General features: G+C 53.6%; 1 pseudogene; it reads left to right on the forward strand.

Moving 5' to 3' along the window:
- The first annotated feature begins 825 nt into the window (after nt 1-825).
- On the forward strand, nt 826-14,955 carry LOC112118125 (annotated as a pseudogene).
- Nucleotides 14,956-19,175: the final 4,220 nt, after the last annotated feature.

Genomic DNA, 19,175 nt, shown 5'->3' on the forward strand with positions numbered 1-19,175 from the left:
TAGACTAGATGACCTTTGCGGTCCCTTCTAACCCTATGATTCTATGAATAAATGTGTATGTGCCTGCACATGAGTGTGCAAGTGAGAGTGGGTATGCACATGTCTGAGCAAACACATGTGCATTTGGAGGGGGCAGCTGACCTCTGCTGCTCCATCGTGGCTAGAACAAAGATCCTCCTAGCTCAAGAGCCACGGGCAGTGAAGGGTCTATGACACACAGAACAGCAGTTCTGATTCCATCCAGCAGAGGCAGTGGTGCACACATATACACATGCCAGACAGATCATTTTATTAACATAGTCACACAAAAGCCCCCTCACCCCATCTCCCCCCCCCACCCCATGTGTGACTGCGTGTTCAAGACAAAGAGTTAAAGGAATATGACAGGCACTGGGTGTGCTTTACAAGTTCTCCCTCAAAGAGGCTGCCAGCTAGGGGAGAGAGCCAGCCTCCCTGCTCCGCCCATCCCATTCATCTGCCTCCTGACCCTCTCCCATCACACCCAAGAGAGAGAGGAAAAAAGAGACACGGCTCCTTTAAAAAAAAATCATGCAAGCCCCACCCCGCATACCTGTGCCAGGTGAGTGCCTTGCCGGCCTGGCCAGTGAGGGACAGCCCCGCCAGCCAGTCAGAGCAGGAGAGGCGGAGAGTAGCAGGCCAATGGGCGTGCAGGGAAGGCTTGGTGAGGCCTGCCCTAGGGGGGTCACTGGCCCAGCCCAGGAAATCCCAGAGTGCTGAGATCAGCTTTGCCAGAGTCTGGGGGCAGGGGGACCAGAGCCCAGGTGTGCACGGGGAGGACGCCTCACCTAGGGAGCTGGCGGCAGGATGCGTGGCAAGGACGATGAGTATGATTATCTCTTCAAAGGTAACTTTCCTCTTTGGGCTTCCTTTGCAACCGGGCTTCGCTGCTTCCATCCCTGGGAGGCACCTGCCCAGCTTGGGCTGGGACATGAGTTATTACCAGTCTCAGCTGCTCTCTCCTCCACCCGGAGATGGCCCGGAACCAGAGCCCCCTGGCTCAGCTCCCCTTGGGATCCTGCTGGTCCAACTCTGTCTTCCCCATCCCCCTTCCATGGCCCATGTTTAGATTGCAAGCTCTGCGGGGCAGGGGGTGTCGTTTTGTTCTGTATTTGTACAGCACCTGGCGCTGTGGGATCTTGGGCCAAGACGGGGGTTTCCTGGCGCTACTGCAATGCAAATAATCATCATCCATGATCCCACTTGAAAAAAGCCGCCTGCGTGGGTTGCTCTGAATCCAGAATCGGGGGGGAGGGAGGGCATCCCCTTGACTTTATGGCACCTGCTCGGATGCTGGGGGATGGGAAGAGGGCTGCTCACTGAGGCAAGAGTCCTTTACGGCCAGGGGCATTGCAGGGGGTCAGTGGGGGGAAGTGATGGGTATTGGTGGTGGTGGTTGTCGGGGGGGGGGGGGGGGGGGGGGGCCAGGGGGCTGGGCGGGGGGGGGGAGGGACATGTACAAATCTCTAATGGAAAGATGCCCTGACCTAGAGAGCGTCCTAGCGGGGGGGGGGGGGGGGTTACTTTATGGAGGCTGCTGGACACTGACAGCCCCTGTGGTTCTCTCTGGCTCCACCTGGACTGGCAACCCTGCCTTGATTACTGGCCTGGGTGTGGGGCGCAGATAGTGTGTGTGTGTGTGTGAAGGGGTTGAGGGAAAATCAGTGGGGGGATGCCATAGCTGGGCTGTGATGAGGGGAAACCCCCTTGCTAGCCCAGTCAGCTCAATGCAGCCTCACAGTTCTGCCGCGTAAACCTCCTCCTGCACCACGCAGCCCCGGTGTCTGAGCAGTGCCCATCCCCTTGGTATCTGCCTGCCCCGGCACCTCCCAGACCCGGCAGGTTTCAGCAGCCTGTTCTGAGCTGACCTGGTGCACAAAGCACAGAGGTGATCCTGGTTTCTTTAAGTGAGTAATATTGAAACAAGTGATGTCACTACCTCTGCTGCAATTGGGAAGGGGAGGGGCTTGTGGCTGGAGCACAGGGCTGTGAGTCAGGACTCCTGGGTTCTACTACTCCCAGCTCTACACCCAGTTGCTGGGTGACTTGGGCAAGTCTCAGCAATGCTCTGTGCCTCAGTTTCCCCGTGTGCGCAATGGGAATAATACTGACCTCTCGCGGGGGGGGGGGGGGATGCAAAGGTTAATGTGCTAATGTTTGCAAAGTGCTTTGAGACCCGTGGATACCAGGCACTAGCTGTGTGTGTCTCTGACCTCCAACACCCTTCTCTCTTTAAGTTCCAGCAAAGGCTATGGGGACTTAAAATGCTTTGAACATAAATTTTTTCAACATATTATCATGATATTGCATGTATACTACTATACTATATGGAGCTATTCCTATCTCATAGAGCTGGAAGGGACCTTGAAAGGTCATCAAGTCCAGTCCCCTGCCTTCACTAGCAGGATCAAGTACTGTCACTGACAGACTTCCCCCCCCCCCCTCATCCCTAAATGGCCCCCCTCAAGGTGTTGAACTCACAACCCTGGGTTTAGCAGGCCAATGCTCAAACCACTGAGCTATCCCTCCCCCCGTGCCACTGTCCTTTGCTGGATGGAACCAGCACTGCTCCACTGTGTGTCATAGGCCATTTACTGCTGCCAGCTGATGGGGATTCTCCTGTCGCTCAGGTGATAGGCTCTTATGCTAGAGGACCTGGGTTCTATCCCCGTCGTTGCCATGACATTCCGAGTGCCTGCCATGGGGCCGTTTAGCAACCATCTAGCGGTAGCCGGCCACAGATGAATTAGGACACAGAAAGGGTTTGGAAGCAAGGAGAGGCTGGACTGGCAAGATATCATCTACTGATGAATCAAGCCCAGGATGCATGAAGTCATCATGCTCTGCTCCTGATGAGTCACTTCCCCTTCCAAGCACTTCTCTGAAAGGCTATAAACGGCTCAAGCCGTTTGTGCCTTTCAGGTGGTTTCCTATAAAACCAACAGCTCCTTGCCCGGCTCCCTCCCGGACACACCTGTCTCGTGCAGAGCTCTTTCGGGCAATGGGGAAACTGACCTAAAGGTGCGGGGTGAGACCTGGGCCTGACTCTCCATTGCCCGGCACCTACACATGGAGTCACTTTACACTGCGGCAAAATGCGACCATTCCGGCATGGTAGCATTTTGCACTGTGCAAATGATAAGAGAGCGGGTGGCAGAGAATCGGTGCTTTGATGAAGAGAGCCTCATTCCCAGCTCATTTTCCCTTAATTCAAGCATTTCATGGCTTCCATGCACCCTGATTGTGGCAGATCAGGCATTGAAAACCCTGGGGTATTTGCAGTACCTGAAACATACGAATCCAGTGGAACTCAAACTTCACCCCACTCGCAAGCGAAAGAGTTGGGGGTGCCCCCCTTCTGTAGCTGCCAGCCCATTGAAGGTAAAGGGGATTTGAGGGGGGGTTCCTGGTCAGTTGGAGGCGGCAGCATGTGATCGCTTCACAGGCAAGAAATCGACTTGAGCTAAATTGCTATAAACCAGGGTTTTCACTAGTTGACTTTAAAACAGCCCCACCTTTAGTTAAGCCTGGGTGTGGACAAGGTCTATGGCCTGATTCTCCTTGACACCCCTCTGGCAACAGGTGCTAAGATACGTAACTGGCCCCATCCCCGTAATATTGGAGCATCTCACCATCTTCAAGGTATTTATCCTCACAACATCTCTGTGAGCTGTTATCCCCATTGTGCCCCAGGGAGAACAGAAACACAGAGGGGCTAAATGACTTGCCCAAGGCTACCCGCAGAGTCAGTGGAAGAGCAGGGAATTGAGCCCAGCTCTCTCAGGTCCTAGCTTGCACCTTAACCGCTGGGACATCCTTTCTCTCTAGGGGCCTTAATGTACAACTATCATCACCACTCTCTTGAAGGCTCCTTTATGCTGCCAGAGGATTGTAAATGGGGCCTGAATATAAATGAGAATAAGGCCCTAAATCTCCATTGTTTCATGTACCACACACATGAGAGGCCTCCAGGTTTCTAAAACTGTTTCTTAAGAGAGCTGTTCACGCAAATGCTGCAGCTAGCATTCCAGCCATGTGCACACAGACTGACTTCCAGGTGCCTCCTGCAAACTCTTCCCTCCTGCAGCCTCTGCTCCTCCCTCCAAGTTCCGTGCAGGTTGCTACACATGCAGGAAACATCAGGCCTGAGTCCGAGCTCGGTTACCCCCATGGTGATCGAGAATAACTCCATTACAATCAGTGGAGTTGCAACCCTTTAAAATCAGTGTCTGTGAGATCAGAACTGGGCCCATTGTCCCCAAATTATGGCTGTTTTTCATTGAGGAAATTAATAGGCAGCAGGTTTAATACAAACAGGAGGAAGTCCTTTTTCACACAACGCACAATTCACCTCGTTGCCATGGGACATTGTAATGCCCAAAAGCATAACTGGGTTCAAAAAAGAACTAGATAAGTTAAAGATATTAGCCAAGAGGATCAGGGACGCAATCCCATGCTCCAGCCACTCTAAACCTCTGACGGCCAGAAACTGGGAGGGGAAGACTGGGTGGATCTCTCCAAATTTGCCCTGTTCTGTACACTCCCCCTGAAGCTCTGGTATTGGCCACTGTTTGACCCAGGGTACTGGACTAGATGGACCATTGGTCTGATCCAGTATGGCCGTTCTTATATTGCTCTGGCCATGCAAAGGGGCTGTGAATTCAGTCTTTCTTCCAACCCTTCTCAGTCTCCACTTCTTCCCTGGCGCTCCTGTGAGCTAAAGGCTGTATCCATTGTTCTCTCCAGTGGAGTCTCCAGGATATCCACGGTGCCCGCTACTGAGGCTCTGAAGGACACGGGCTATTCAGTGCAAAAGGCACTGCCGAGAGAAGGTTAAGGCAGGGTGAATTCTGCGCAGGTTTGCAAGGTGGCAGCAGAATGGAAGTTATTTAAATCTGATTGCACAGATGTTAAGGCCAGAAAGGACTATTCTGGTCTCCTGCAAACACCAGCCAGAGCATTTTTACCCCTTTCTATAAATAATCAAATGGGACTTGAACCTATAACTGCTTATTTTCAAGGCTAGGAAGCCTTCCCTAGACCACATGCCCTTTTCATGTGTAGCCTGCTTTGCAGTGCTTTCACTTCTTCATGTTCTCTGTGTGTTGGGTGGAATCAGAACTGCTCTGCTGTAGGTCATAGACCCTATACTGCTAACACCTAGTGGCGACTCTCCTTTAACTCAGACGGCAGGGCCTCGATTTAGGTGCCAGGGGATCTGAGTCTATTCCCACAGTTGCTGTGACGTTCCAAACGGCCATGTGAACAGCTTGGGGCTTACCATAGTTCCTAGGTGACTTGCAGGCTATTTTCGATTCCTTCTGGACTCTCAAGCTTGTCATATTAATAACAGCATTTGCTACGTACTAACTCACGGTACTGACATCGGCCTTTCTGATTTCAGACGACTTTGCAAATATGAATTAAACCCGTGCTGTGATTGGGGGTCAGAGTCATCGTCCCTGGCTCACCAATGGGGAAATAGAGGCACAGAGGCCAGGATCCTGCAATCATGTGGGTGTCAGTGCTGGGATTACAGCTCTGAGTTCCTGGCTCCCAGCCCACTGCTCACACCTCACCTCTGAGGACGATGAGCTAATGTGCTCCAGAGCTCTTCCCTTGCAGCCATATTCTGTTAAATCACACTTGCGCGCCCCTTTCAGTCTCTTCACTCTTCCCCTATATCCTGCCTTCTCGCCTGTCTCCTCTGCTACTGCAGGCAAGCAGCGTGGGGACCTTGAGCAGAGAGACCACAGGCCTGCTGGATTCTCTTCCCAGCTCTGCCACTGACTTGCTGCGTGACCTTGGGCAAGTTGCATTAGTGCCTCAGTTTCCCCACCTGGGAAACAGGTGCAACTCCCCAGGGGTGTTGTGTCTCATGCGGTTGTAAGATGCTTTCTGCATGAAAGGTGGCTAGAGAAGTGCAGAGTAAGAGTCATTGTTTCTCACAATGTATCCAAAGGTACCAAGCCCGTGACCTGAGTTCTTAGTTACACTCCATACTGGCAAAGTCCTCATAGATGGATGCAATTTATACCAGTATTGCTTATTCCAGCTGCACTTCTTCCCCGCTCCATCCCAAACACACACACACACAGACACACACACACAGCAGACCAAGTTGTACTGGTAAAAGCACAGTTTTGCAGGTATAACTGTATCTACGGTAGGGCCTTCTGCCAGCACAGCTGTGTCTGTCAAGGATCACTCCTACAGGCCCCCGACCAACAGAATTATGCTGGTAAAAAGCCTGGTGCAGACCAGACCTGACCGTAAGTGAGAATTCAGACCTGTAGCTTTCTCCTTTTCCCCACCCAATCTTCTGAGGTTTTACCACGGTGACACGTTTTCCCGTCACCAGATAGGAATTTAGGCGGTGACAAATTACGGCAGCGTCAATCCTCAATACTCCTCTGTGGGCTAGAGACAAACAAGGAGAGTTAGATCCGAGCACTTCTTATACAGCAAACGAACCCTAGCGTGGAGCTCTGAGTCGTTCAGTACTTAGGAGATGTGTGAAACCTGGACAATCATCGGAAAGAAACAGGCAAGACGCTGGGTCGCTGTTCCACCTCTCCTTGGGCCAGAGCGGACCCAAGAAAACAGCTAGCGAAATGGGTATGATTTTGGGGAAGCGATGGTTAGAGAGGCTTGCAAGGACAGGAAGGATGGCCGGGGGGTTAAGACACTAACACTAGGAAGGTCCAGGGTCAATTCCCTGCTGTGTCGTGGGCTCCATGTGTGTCAAGTTGCACAGGCCGGGTCTGCACTAGACAGTTGTCCTGGAGAATAGTTTTGTTGGCCATCGGCACAGCTATTCTGGGGGTTCTCACTGGGTTCCATCCTCATAGCATCAGGCTCGGCTTGGCCTAAACATGTTGCATTGTGGGTAGGCATCCCAGTATCCTTCAGGTGTGCTGCCTTGTGAGAAATTGTCACTGTATTGGAGGGCAGCTGCTATGCGTGGTAGGAGACTCCCCCCTCTTCTCAGATGTCCAGAGATCTCACAATCAACCTCTTTGATCTGTCCAATGGGGGGAGGAAATGACTTCCCTCCTTCCCAGGGGATGCTCAGTTGCAAGTTACTCCCCTGCAATGGCGCCCGCAGCCGTATACACGTCACGTCAACCTCCGGAGTGGCTACAAGCACGGGGAGGCTGGCGGGGAGAAGGGGACGGGGAGCCCTGGGCCATGTGAAATATTTCTGGGGGCACTCCTGCTCAGTTGCTATGGTGATGGGAACCGCAGAAGCACCCTATATGGCAGTCCATCTGGGCAGAAGACACCGAATAGCTAATTCATGGGGAAAACCAACTTGATCCCAAGTCCTGTGTGTCTGAGGGCGCGTCTACACTTACATTGGCGTGTGAGTAGGGATATTGCGGGCCCGGCTAGCCTGGGTATAAATAGCCATGTAGATGCTGAGGGACGGCTTGGGTGTGCACACTAGAGTGCCTTACACACTTGAACCCCGAGGGTATACGTCCTACCCAGCTCTGTACACACCCAAGCAGCGCCTCCCACATCTACACTGCTATTGTAATGCCTTTCCCCGCGGTGTGTAGCTGAGGAGAGAACTGGATTCCTGCCTCTGCCACTGACCAGCTGGGTGATGCTGGGCAAGTCATGTCCCCTGGCTGTGCCTCAGTTTACCCACACACCCTTTGCCTGTCTATTTAAACTGTAAGCTCTCAGAGGCAGGGACTCTCTTACTGAGGGTATGTATAGTGGGGTTTGATGTCTGCTGTCCCAGGTCGGTCACGTCACTTCTCCGTTCCTCAACTTGACCCATCTGTAGCATGGGGAGAAAGCCATCAGTTCAGGCTTTCAAGTAGGCAGAGAGGAAAGGCGTGGGCATTACTTCCTTTGGCAGAATCACCTGTTACACTAGCAGTACCAGCAACTGGAGGAAGCCCTGCGGTTAAGCAAGGGGAAGTGATACGTTCCTGTTGATGAATGCTGATTGGCAAATCCCAAAGAGGCCTGCTAGGGCTCACTGAATCCGGTTTATTCCTGTAGTGTCTTCATTTCTGGAGTGACTGTGTGCGCTCTTCTGAAGGGCTGGCTTCATCACTTCCTGGATACAGCTCATGGGAACACTTTCCTCGAAACAGTTTTCCCTTGGAAAATGCAGTTTCAACAAAACCAGAAAGTTTTGGCAAAATCCAATCAACTTGGACAATTATTTTTATAAAGGGCATGTTGAAAATGTCTAAATGTCTGGCTATCAGCATGACAAGTTTGGGATTTATCGTTTCAAAAGCACTTTTCATTTTGAAATGTGCTTTTGTACGTTTTTAGTGCCAAGGGTCACAATCAAATGAAAATATTTCACGGTTAGCGCGATGAAATTGACCCGAAACAAAATTGTGTTTGGAATTTTGTTTTGCCAGAAACATGTCCGACATTTTCTTTCTTCTCAATCGGGTTGTACATACCCTGCCCCCTCAACACCCACCCCCGTCTTGAATTTTTTTTGCAGGATGGAAAATCTGTTTTCTGGGCAGCTCTGTTCCAAGCCATGGGAGAAAGGGACTTGCCCAAGATCACCCAGCAAGCTGGTGGCAGAGCTGAGAACAGAAAGAAAGGCCTTCTGAATTCCAGGCCATGCAGGCAGTGTGAAATAGTCAGATGACTCCTTATTCTCCTTAAGGGAGCCAGCCTGGCCTAGCAGATAAAGCATTGGATTGGGATTCAGAAGACTATGAGTTATATGGGTTATATTCCCAATTCTACCGCTGACCTCCTGGGTGACCACAGGCAGGTCACAGCTCCCTCTGTGCCTCAGTTTCCCCAGCTGTACAATGGGGATAGTGATACTGCCCTCCTTTGCGTGCTGGATGAGAGCTAGGTGGTGATATCTAGAGGTCTGATTCTTACTTTAAAGTCCCTTTATGCTGCCAGTGATGTGAATGGCCCCCACGGAGAATGGGCAATGCAAGAGCTGTGCAAAAGGGCCTTAACGTGAATGAGAATCAGGCCCCTGGGTCTGTATTTTTGCTGCCTGATGCCGTCATACCAGGTACAATTCTCACTCCTGATATGCCGAGAAACCAGCCACCTCTCTGGCCTCCTAACACCAGGTGACTTTTGATTCTGGATTTCCAAAGTCCAGCCCCTCCCGGTTACGTCCTACCTTTTAAAAAATATTGCAATCATTAATGATGCTTCCATGCCTTCCAAACGACCTTGCTAATAACAGCGACTCATTTCACATGACAATAGGTTTCATAGATTGCTGCCGTTCACTTGCAGTCAAGCGATTCCCCACGCCGTGGCCCTGCGTTACTTGGTTATCTGGGGCTTATTTAAAAAGAGATTTTAGTCAGAAAAAGTAATTTTTATGAAACGTTCTCGCTGTTCCCTGTGGCTTAGAGTCTGGTCTTCTGACTCGGCAAACAAGCAGTCACCTACCTTGGCACTTCTGGGGATAAAAGGGAGCCTGAAATGGGTTTTTTTGGGACGTAGTAATTTATAGTGGATTAGACCAGTGAGGAAGGACGGTGTGGTAGTTAGGGCGTTAGCCTGGGACTTGGGAGAGCAGCATTCAATTCCCTACTTTGCCACAGTCGTCTGACCCTGGGCACGTCACTTGTTCTTGCTCTGTGCCTCAGTTTCCCCATCCATATAATGGGGATAATAGCACTGCCCTGCCTCTCAAGGGGGTTTAAGGAGAAATACATTAGAGATTGTGAGGTGCTCAGAGAACGGGAGCCAGAGAACCATTTTCGAGACTGTCCTGTGGCCAGTACCAGAGAGAAGTGCAAGAATTTCTGCCATGGCTGTAATCTGCTTCTGGTGATATCCCCCCCCGCCCACCATCCATTAGCTAGAACTTGATTCACAGTTCTCAGCTTTCTGTCCTTTCCAAAGTTTTCAATCTTCTAACTCTGAATCTTCCTGTCTAACCCTCTGTATAAATGTTGAATCCTTGTTTAACCCTGCTCGGAGCTCACAGAACTCTTGTAGGTATGTGTGGAGAAAAGTATTTTCCTTTCATTGGTTTGGAATTCACCCCCTTTGGGTTTAATTACACACACACACACACACCCCTTTGCCTTGGAGCATTGGTTTATGGGGGAAACAGAGCAGTTTTGTGTCTCCGCTCCCAAGCTGGGTTTGCAGAGCCGGTGGTTGGGGAAAATCATTCTCTGCTGAGTCATAAACGGAACAAACTTGATGTGGAAACCACAGAGAGAAAACCCATGGCACCACTTTTTGTTTAACGGAGGCATTTTAATGCATGGGTTCTCCCGGAACAGGGCTAAGCTGGGACTCATAGGAAATGCTTTTTCTAACCCACCCTCTGGACGTTCAGCACCAAGTGCGGAGGCCTCTCTGCTAATTGAGATGAAGGAGCAACTCCGTTAGCTGGCAGCAGTAGTAGTAGGCCACTATTCTCTGTGGCAAGAGAGGCCTTTGTCTTCAAGAGGCAGTGTGGCCTAGTGGCTAGAACACAACTAGGACTCAGGGGACCTGGGTTCTAGTCCGGGCTCTGACCCTGGGGAAGTCCGTTTTCTGTGTGCTTCAGTTTCCCCATCTGTCTTGTCTGTTTAGATTGTAAACTCTTCAGGCAGGGAGTATATATGCCATTGATAGCAGCAGTTTCTGATGCTTGTCTGGAAAGAACTGAGACCCAGCAAACTCATTCCACCAGCGCTCCAGACGGTAGCTGCTCCAGATCAGAATGTTGGAGTTACACATCAGGGTGAAGTGACAGTACACGGCCAGTTGCAATAAGGCCCTTTCACGCTGCTCTGTGGTATAAATCAGAACCTGACCCAGGGAGACCAGGTGACTCACCCAAGGTCACGCACAGAGTCAGTGGCAGAGGGTGGGAATGGAACCCACGTCTTCCAAAGACCAGCCCCGTGTCTTAGCCACAAGCCCCTCCTTCCTCTTGCTGCTTATAGTTCTCCATCAAATTCCATCCACCCCAAACCCTGGCTCAAAATTTGCATCAGGTGCCAACTTCTTGCTTTGGGTGTGTCTTATTGGGGGAGGAGGAGGCAGAAATTTGAAACCTTTGCAATCTCTCCAGCTCTGGCAGGAATTTTCCTGAGACCTGTTTAAAGCCTGTTGAGTGTCTGTGGTGTTTGGTTCCAACGTCCAAGAACGGGGGCCGCTTCTCCCCCACCTCTGTACTGGGATCACATTTCATAGAATCATAGAACCAGAGGGTTAGAAGGTACCACAAGGGGTCATCTAGTCCATTGTTCCTCAACCTTTCCGATACCAGGGACCGGCTTGCTGCCTTTCTAAGCTGTGTCGGGGAGCTCTCGGGGACCGGCACCGGTCCGCGGACTGGTCCTTGAGAAACACAGATAGTCTGACCCCTGGCAAGGCGCAGGATTTGTTGTCTAAAAAATTGAACGGTCTAATGTGGCTGTTACAAAACTACTGACCAAAGTAGGCTTGGCTGATGGAGTCAAAGGGGTCGGCGCCTGCTCAGGGCTATTTGAGATTATTCTGGGGTGGGCTGGATTCAGGCACCCCTTTAAGAGTCAGCCTTGCCTTACCAAGTCCCTGCTGCTGCTTCCACTAAATGATCCCTCGTTCTCGTCCCTTACGACCCAACTGCTGAAACTGTCGCCTCTCCCCTTGATCCCGGCCACACGCTCCCTGACAGCAGCAGCAAACGGGGACACGTTAGGGTAAGATCGAGGGTCTGACTGTGGGCTGCTCCTTGACAAGGGTGCACTGGGGGCCGTGGCTTTCCACCACCGGGCTGCTCCGGGGGCCAAAACCCAGCATGAGTCAGAGCTGGGTTCAATGGCGCCGGGCCACGAAACAGAGAATGCTTGGTGCTAATCCGGCTTTCGTGCTAACGTGAGGCCCGACTGCAGCAGGACAGCCACGCGGCTGGAGCCCCAGTGTAGACGGGCAAAGCTACTGCCCCCTACTGTTTGCGCTGGTGCAAAACCTACAGGAAGGGTTTGCACTGGTGTAGCTGCTCGGGGCCAATGCCAGGCCCTGAGAGTGTGCTCCAAATTGCAGCTCTGTGCCTCGGTTTTCCCAGCTGCAGAATGGGGACAATACTTGCTCTGCATCAGCCGATGCCAGGTGAGAGCTGAAGATTGCAAGCACTCTTGTGCCGTTAACCTTGTGCTTTGTGCCTCTCAGTGGTGCTGATCGGGGACTCCGGCGTAGGGAAGAGCAACCTCCTCTCGCGCTTCACCCGCAATGAGTTCAACCTGGAGAGCAAGAGCACCATCGGGGTGGAGTTCGCCACCCGGAGCATCCAGGTGGACAACAAGACCGTGAAGGCTCAGATCTGGGACACGGCGGGCCAAGAGCGTTACCGCGCCATCACCTCGGCGTGAGTAGTAGCATTTCGCCCTAGAGCCTGGGTTGCACGGGCAGTACGTCCCTTCAGAATGCAGCCACTTCTGGGGTGGAACACGGCAGCTGCCTAGCAGCACACAGTAACATAGAAACTGACGGGCTGGATGGGAGCAAAGGTTCAGATAGTCCAGGATGCTGTCTCGGAGAACAGCCAGCACCTGCTGCTTCTTGGGCCACAGCTCCCAGCCCGCCTTGGCTCTCTGTGCTGAAAAGACACTCCCTCCCTTTCAATACAGCTGCTTGTGTCTCCTCTGCCGTTCCTCCACAACTGAGCCACTCGCTGGCATTTTATAATCACTTGCTCCCTTCCCTGGCACCTGTGTGTGATAACCCTTAAAGGGGCAAAGCAGCCTGTTCCAAGGCCCCAGTGATATCCTGTGGCAGTGAGTCACACAGGCTAATTGTGCACTGAGGCACAGCTTGGTATGTCACCTTGGGCACAGCTGGTAATAGAACCCAGGAGTCCCCAGTCCCTCCCGATCTCTACCCACTAGACACTACTCCCCTCCCCAGAGCTGAGAATAGAACCCAGGAGTCCTGACTCCCAGTCTCCCACTGTTCTCACAGCACAGCAGCTCCCCATATGAAGCTGGAACGAACCCCTGTCCGTGCTGCTCTGAGCTGGATCCAGCTTGACCTGCTCCACTCCGGCACCCTGTGCCTCCTGCCTAGCCCGTGACAACACCACTGCTCTTTCTCCCACCCAGCTATTACCGGGGGGCGGTGGGTGCCCTCCTGGTCTACGACATCGCCAAGTACCTGACCTACGAGAACGCCGAGCGCTGGCTGAAGGAGCTCCAGGACCACGCCGACGCCAACATCGTCATCATGCTGGTGGGCAACAAGAGCGACCTGCGGCATCTCCGTGCCGTGCCCACCGACGAGGCCAAGAGCTTTGCAGGTACGGGCCCGGCTCCCCCGCTCCGGGAGCTGCAGGGAGAACAGCGCCGGAATTCCCTCCTGTTTCTCTTTGCTTTACCCACCGGATCGAACCCAGAGCAGGGCCCGCTTGGGGAGACAGGGCTGGCATCCCGGGAGGGAACAGGGCTGGGGTTCAGTGGGGCCAGGCTAAATGGTGAGGGTGATACTCGGGGGTAGCAGCTGGCCGGTGTGCATGGGAAGCCTGACACGGTTTGTGTTGCCTCTTCAATATTGTCGAACATTGGGGGGCGCACGAGCGAGCCAGCGCACTGCCCTCCTCTGGGTGGCCTTGGCACTGCATAACCATGTGTCATAGGCCCTCGCCAGTGGTGGAGATTCTCCCTCCGCTCAGCTGGGGCCTGTGTGGCTTTTCATGCCAATTTCACCCTAGAGACTCTCCCAAACCCCAGCCTCTGGGTCTGCCCGGCCAGCCCTGCTCCTCGGCGTGAGTGGGGGTCGGGGGGCAGTTGTGTGGAGGGGGCTGACGGCCCAGGCGAGGGGTCAGGGCTGCTCTAATGCAGATGGAGGCGAATTAGCAGAGGACATCAGGAGAAAGGGGAGGGATGGGGATTGCTCACCCCCAGCCCCAGCCCCCCCCCCCATGTAAATCAGCAGCGGGCACCTCCTCATTCACCCGAGGATGTGCCCGGCATCGCGGATGTGGATGGATGGAGTGTCCGTAGGGCACTGCCGTCCAGTGGCTGGGTACCCGGAGGGGGGCTCTGGACAGTCACAGTTGGGGGCGAGGTCCAGGGCAGAGGCAGAGCTAGAAGTTACAGGGGCCGGGGTGGGGTGGGGGGTGGAATACCCCAGCTGGGGAGACAGCGGGATGGTCCCATCTCCAGCCCGACCTGGCCAATGAGCAATGGGGTCTGCTGGGCTGCGGGTTGCACCAGTTCCTCTAAGAGAGGCCAGTTAAAGGAGTCAGCTGGAATTTCCCCCAGGGGTGGGTGGATGGGGTCTGTTGAGGGGGGGGATCGAGCAGACAGGCACATGGCAGGGCAGCCCCCTGGTGAGTGAGCGTCACAGGTCCCCCCTCCCTTTTGCCCCGTGGAGGAGATGACTGGTTATACCCCTGCTAGGATGCTTTGGCTCATGCTGTTAGCTTGGGAGGTCCCCGGTTTGGTCCCCGGCAGGGTGGCTTGTCACGCTATTAGCCGGTTACTGCGGTGCGGGGTTTGGGGAGGGAGCTGGGGCAAGGGCCGTGAGGGTGGGCCTGAAGGGATCTGGACCTGGGCCAGGTTACGGGAACTGCCAGTGGCCTGGGAGTTCTGCTGGGTGCGTCCGTCTGGCTTAACCCTCCGCTTTCTCTCCTTGCAGAGAAGAATGGCCTGTCCTTCATCGAGACATCTGCCCTGGACTCCACCAACGTGGAGACAGCCTTTCACAGCAGCCTGGCAGGTATGGGGTCCACAGCCACCTCGCTACCGTGGGGAGGGGACCGCGGCCCGTATTGTGGGGGGAGAGTGGGAAGGGATGCACACAAACCCCCCCCCTCACCGCCTGGGTTTGCTCTTTCTCCCGCCTGCAGAAATCTACCGCATCGTGTCGCAGAGGCAGATGACGGGGCAGCAGGAGCCGGAGTTTGGGTCCAGCACGGTCATTGACCCTATCAAAGTCCTGCCCACTCACCAGGAGGGGAAACAGGCTCCCTGCTGCCAGAACATATGATCCTGACGGGAGGCACCAGAGGCAGACGGACCCCTGCCGTCGTCCCCCGCCGGGGCTGCTTCCCTGGGTGTGTGTGTGGGGGGCTGTCGGAGCATGTGTTATATAAGAGCCTGTCATTTCCCTGTCTCTTGTTCCCTCCTGCAACCCATGGACTGTTGTATTTAATGTAACTCCTACGTAAACCTAACTGGGCCACACCTGTTTCCTTGGGGAGACGGGTGTTATCGGTTTGAGATCATCATTTCCTCTGGTATCATGTCCCTCTCTTCCCGCACACTATTGGAAGTATGTTTATATAGGGCCTACTCTAATGGGAGAAGACACATTGTGGGGATCTCCCCTTTGGCCCTGCCTCTCCTTTTAAAACAAACAAACCAAAAACAAAAAAACCTCTTTAAGATCCCTGATCGCCTAGTGCGTGTGCGTGTGTGTGTGGTTCACACAAGACTCAAAGGGCCCCGACGGCCCAACCCTGCAGGTGTGGCTGCTAGGTAGGCTCGCTAGACAGGTCTGATTAGGACACTGGGGAGAACCCTTCTGTCTGCAGTGAGGTGGCTGGACGCAGAGTGCAGTTACACCCATCTTAATCCAGAGTGACTCCGCTGAAAGCCCTGGGGCTGAGCCTCAGGAGACACACTAAGAGCCCAGCCCAGATTGGCTGACGATTTTTTGGTCCTTCCTGAGTCGGGCTAGATTTGAGTTCCGGCAGCGTTCACTCCGGATTTACTCCAGTATCAATGGGGTTGGAATCCCTGGCCTTTTGTCGCAGGCTGAGCACTGACGTGGCGAGTGACTAGTGGTTTGCGGTGCCTCCATTTCGGGCACCCACGTCTGACCGTTTTGGTCCCCGGCTAGCGCGGGATTTCCAGAGGGGCTGAGCCTCGACTCCCATTGGCTTCACCCAGCGCGGTGGGTGCTCAGTGTCTCCGTCACATCCCCGAGAGCCGAGAGCGCCTCCCAGAGGCGGGGCTGTTTCCTGCAAGGAGTGGAGAGCCGGCGCTGTTCTTTGCTGTCCTAGCAGAGCCTTGGACTCAAGATAAAGGAAGAACTTGATGCTCTTTCCGCCCCCGCTTTAAACTGGGTAGCTGCTGGCTCGGGATCGTCAACTGGTGTCACTTCATTGCTGCAACCAAAGCTTTGCTCTCTTCGGCACCAATCCTACTAAAATTGCCCAGTGTGATCCCGCCCACCTGGAGACTAGCCCCTACTCAGCCTTTGGTGTGGCCGCAGCTATGCTCAGTCCTCCATGTAGACAAGGGCAAGCCGGGGCTGCTGGTTAGTTTAAGCATGCCTTTGTCTGGATCCAGTCTTGGAAACTCATTCCTGGTTGAGCCAAGAATGGAGAAGGTCCGGGCAAGATTCCCCAGTGCTTGTCTCAGAGGGACCTGGGCTGAGAAGGGAGTTTGGGCTGTTGAGTCTGTATGGTCATTAGCCTGTCTGCTGGGGCCACAGCCAATGATGAGCAGGAAGGGGGGGGGTAACTGGTGGTGGCTTATTTCCCCCTCCTTTGTCTGCTGTGGTTGGATTGTGTGCAGCTCTGAACCTGCCCTGTCCCACCCCACCCCACCACCACCCAACCTGTGTAAATATCATGGAGCCTTTTAACATCTGCTCTTGACTGTGTCTTGGTTTTTGTTGAATGTGTGTATTAAAAAAAAAAAAAAAAAAGGTTTAAATAAAATATCTAACATCTTTCCCTGTTGCCTCCCTCTCTCTGTCACGGGGTGTGGGACTTCAGCCTGCACCACCGGGCTCATCAGTTGGGTCAGAACCCTGGGACCTTCCTCATTTAAAAAGCCTGAGCCTCTCCTACTCAAGGGGATAACTCCTAAGTGGCAGCGGTAGTAGGCTGTTATCCTCCAGGGGTCAATAGTGTGGACACTCCCCAGCATAAACCATCTGAGGGAGGAGGAGTTGAGGTTCCTATTTAAAAGGGTGGTGAAGGATGCCAGATCGCAAACTCCGTGGGGATTGGCGTATGGGCAACACCTTGCAAGCAACCCTCTCTCCCCCTCCCTGCCCCCAGGAGCAAAGCATGTTGTTCTGGAGAGACCCCGGCTAGGGGCGAGAGGGGAACTTCATAGGATTGATCCAGGGCATTTACAAATCATGTGGCTGGCCTCAAATATTGTGAGATCCGTTTACAAAATAAGATTATTGGGATGCTCTGTCTTTTGCCTGCTGGTCTCCGAGCCTTTAGCTCATACTCAGCCCGGTCGTGTCGCCAAGCTTTACTCCTCAGCCAGGAGGGCTGGAAATGTATGGTTTTTATTTGTTTATAGGAAAACTACCATGCTGCTGTAAATCACATGACTCCAGCAGCTGGGGCTTTATGCAAAGCATCGAGTTGGCGGCCCCGCGTGCAGTCTCCACAATCAAGCCTCCGTTGCTCTCTGCTAAGGCTGCCCGTGAGGTGGCGTGGTGTGACAAGCAGTGGCCTGGAGATTCATTGCCCCACCTGCCGTTCAGGTTCATGTGCATGTGCCATGCACTTCCCAGATGGCTGCGAACTTTGCTTCACCCCAGAACTGGCTGCATTTCAGCCCCAGGGGCAGCGTGCTCCCAAAGGGCTCTGAGCACCCGTCCTTTGTCACCCCCATCAACTGTTAAGGGAGGGTGAATGGGAAGGGAAGCATCAAGTCGCTATATGCCCTTGCTGCCACTAGGTGGCGCTATCTGCTGGTTTTAGGGGGTGACATTGGGTGCCTGTCCATTCAACAGGTGGCTTTAAGCGCCAATCAATTATCGCTGCTCCTTTATCCCCTGTCTAAGAAGGGCCCAGGAGAGCGAATGAGCCTTTGATTGTGGATCTAGGCTGCTAGGGCAAATGGCACCATTTATCTCATCTGTGCCGCAGCCGCTTGCTGCATGATTCCCTGTATTGCAAAAAAAACCCCAACCACCCTGGTGCTGCTATTCAAGAGAGGCCCTAGATTGGACTGGCGGGTGGGCTGCAGTACAGGAGCATCGTGGAGCAGCAGCGCCACATATGAAGGGTGTGGGTGCCAGGGGGGAGATCGCCCTCTGCCAATGTCAGCTGGAGGGAAGGCTGGGCTCCAGACCCTTCCCATCTGCTTCGGTGGTGGGCACGGGGCCCCCCTGTGGCTCAGCAGAGGGTGAGGGGACAGCGGGGGGAAAGGGAACGAGTGCGTCGGTGACCTTCCAGCCGAGTCGCTAGAGCCAGATTCCCACATCGCAGGAAGGAAAGACCCAGGTGAGAGTCAACGAGGGCCAGCCATGAACCAAGCCCTGGTGGCAGAGTGTCCCCAATGGCTACAGGGCAGAAGAGGAGGAATCTGGGCAGGCGCTGTTCCCAATTATACCACTCGTTCCCTGGGTGACCTTGGGCATGTCCTTGCCCCACTCTGTGCCTCAGTTTCCCCCATCTGTGTAATAGGAACAATGACCCTGTGAAGCCACCTGGAGCCCCGTTATGTGACAGACAGAATGTAAATGCTAGTGTAGCCAAATGGGCATAGTATGACCTGCTTCCTCCTCTACACCCAAGCTGTAGCGGAGAGAGGGCTGTTAGTCGCCCAGCTGCTGAATCAGACTCTCTAGCTGAAGCTAGAGGGGCTTGTGCTTTCAGCGCTGGAGGGTTGGCCAAGCTGGTGGCTGGCACATGAACAGCTGTTGTCAGGCCTTTTGCTTGGGCAAGGGGAATTGGGGGGTGGGGGGAAGAGGCAATTGCATTGTCTAACTGGTACTCCCCCTGTGCTGTTCCATGCAGGGGACAGTGATCTGCTAGCCCATGGAAATGGCTCGCTCCCAACCTCACAGGTCTCCATAGCTCTGGACTGGTCCAGGAAAATCAGGCGACTGCCTCATCCCATCCTGGCTCACTAACAATGGGGCTGTATTAGAAATACAGCTGGTTCAAAGTGGCAAAGCTCCTTTGGCTACAATCACTTAAAACAACAGAGAACTTGACTCCTAATTGTCTTTCACCTCTGAGTGTTGCTGAGTGCTGTTTAAAAAACAAAACGGTGCATTCCACCCTAGAGGTGGCTGCATTTCAGCATCGGGTGAAACAATCCCAGTGCAATGTTACTGTGTGCTCTTAAACAGCTGCCATGCTCCACCCTAGAAGCGGCTGCATTTCAGTGCCAGATGGAGCAATTATAACCGCCAGGGGTGTGTGTGTTACAGATCCCCTCCCCCCATGCTGAGCCACAGTGCATATCAGTAATTACAACTCCCCCTTTAGAGCTGGGGCTCTT

This window comes from Terrapene carolina, unplaced genomic scaffold, assembly GCF_002925995.2.
Source record: "Terrapene carolina triunguis isolate 2854851 unplaced genomic scaffold, T_m_triunguis-2.0 Scaffold227, whole genome shotgun sequence".
NCBI lineage: Eukaryota > Metazoa > Chordata > Testudines > Emydidae > Terrapene > Terrapene triunguis.